The sequence below is a fragment of the Austrofundulus limnaeus genome, unplaced genomic scaffold, assembly GCF_001266775.1.
Source record: "Austrofundulus limnaeus strain Quisiro unplaced genomic scaffold, Austrofundulus_limnaeus-1.0 Scaffold738, whole genome shotgun sequence".
NCBI classification, from domain to species: Eukaryota; Metazoa; Chordata; class Actinopteri; order Cyprinodontiformes; family Rivulidae; genus Austrofundulus; species Austrofundulus limnaeus.
The window spans coordinates 147,311-149,553 of NW_013953140.1; positions in this window are offsets into that span (position 1 = coordinate 147,311).

Genomic DNA, 2,243 nt, shown 5'->3' on the forward strand with positions numbered 1-2,243 from the left:
TTTTCAGCTGAAAATCCGACTCAAGCACCAAAGAGTGGATTTTTACAGCCAGGGATTCAACAAGCCTGTCAGAATCCCACATGAGGTTTCAAAACCTCCAAAGCAATTATTTTCCCTTCAAATTGAAGGTGATTTATTTTGAAGGAGAAACTGGATGCAGCTCAAATTTTTCTGGCTTGGGCTGAAGTAGACGCAGAAGGTTACCGGAGAAATAACACGTTTTGCCAATGACCGGTGAGCAAACCAACAACAGTTTACTGACTGATCGGAGGTGAGCCAACCTTGCTACTCAGAAGGTGTCTTAAGAAGTCATCATCAGGTAAAGGCTGAAGTGTTTCGGTGACGTGTCCGGCGGAAACCGGGTTAAGAAAAGACGTGCCGTTCTGGTTGACTCACATTCTGTTAAAAAGTAAAACAGTAGAATTACTAACCTTACTTTTTCCTCATTTTGTTGTTACTATTTGCTTTGCCAGAATCTAAGTTAATGTGCCAGTAAATGTTTGGTTTATTTAAGATCAGAACTGACGTTACCGTTCTATTAAAAGTAATTTGAGTTGATATGGATTGAATTTGGACGCGGATTTATATCTTATTAATTCTGAAAGCTTGTTATAGGAAACTGATTGTTGGATTCACTCCTTCCACGCCACTAGGTGGCTCCGTGAGTCATTTTTCTTTTATTTTGAAGGGCTATGCTAGAAACAGGAAATGACATCGGAAAGACAGGAAGTGTTCTTTGCCGCCTGAAAATGATCAAGTTTCAACTTAAAAATGAAGGTCGGTTCAAGATGGCGGGTTGAGTGGTCGTGTGTTTTAGAGCTCGCACAMCAAGTCCTAAATTTGACTTATTTTTCAGTTTAATTCTCCAATAAAAACGTTGAAATGGCTTCCACAAAAGCTATTAAGTCTCTACACCCTAAAACTGATTCAAAAAAGAAAGAAGCAGCTTCAAACAAAGACCACGATTATGCTGCTATGGAAGTCTCCACTCAAAGCAAAAGAGAACGAGGCGATTCTGCACCCTCAACTCCAAGCAAGACGACGGGGGATAAACGACTCAGGTCAGTTGAAGAAGAAAATGAGGATGGGGATTTCTCTGAAAGATATAATGAAAGGCATTATGACGCTCAGAGAGAAAGTGGATAATATTGAACAACAAGTGACGCACAGCTGTGTAATGCTCGCTAGCTTAGCCAACGCGGTGGAGTTTAATACTAACGAGGTGAAAGACTGTAAGGCAAAAGAAAAAGAGCTGAAAAGCAAAGTGAACAACTACAAAAGGAGAATGCTGACCTGAAAATGAGGCTCAGAGAACAGGAAAGATWCAGAATGAGATGGAGCCTTCGTATTGAAGGAGGAGAAAGATGAGGATATCAGATCTTTAGTCGTACAGACTTTAAAGCACATCGTTCCAGAATCTGAGTCTAAGCTGGAGGAGGCGGTGGATGTTGTCCACAGACTGGGGAGGAAGATGGAGAATAAACAAAGAAACATCATCGTTCTCTTCACACCAAGATCCATAAAAGAAGAAGTCTGGAGGAAAACCAAAAAATCCACTTACTGCAGATAACAAGGAATCAAGTTTGCTGAAATCCTACCCAAACAAGACTGGGAGGAGAGAAACCGCTTGAGGCCTCTTAGTGATCAAGCCAGGAAAGCAGGGAAGGTGGTCTATTTCCGTGGTCCTTTTGGATATATTGATGGGCGCCAAATCATAGAAAATACCCACACAAAATAAGATGGAGAAGCAGGATCTGTACAAGGACCTGCAAGAGCAACTTTTACTAAAGATCATTTTTGGTAGTTAACTGATCTCAGGGTTAAACCCTTTAGTTCAAAGAGCATTTTTGTTTTGCTCCTTTTTGTGTGTTTGTTGTTTTAATGTTAAAACATTTCTTTTGGTTCACTTAATGTTAGAGGTTTAAAAGATATTGTCAAAAGGAAAGCTTTATTTTTGTTTTTGAAATGACAGAAGTCAAACTGTTTTTTATTTCAAGAGACTCACTCTTCAAGTACGGATGAAACTTTTTGGGTTAACCAGTGAGGTGATAAGATGTTGTTTAGTCATGGCACAAATCGAACTGGAGGTGTTGCAATTTGTTTTAATAATTTCCCTGGTGAGATTGTAACACAAAGGAGATACAAATGGACATTGGCTAACAGTGGAGATAAAAATTGACAAAATGTTTCTTAACATAGTTAATGTTTATGGTTTTAATAATGATAGTTCAAACAAAATCCTG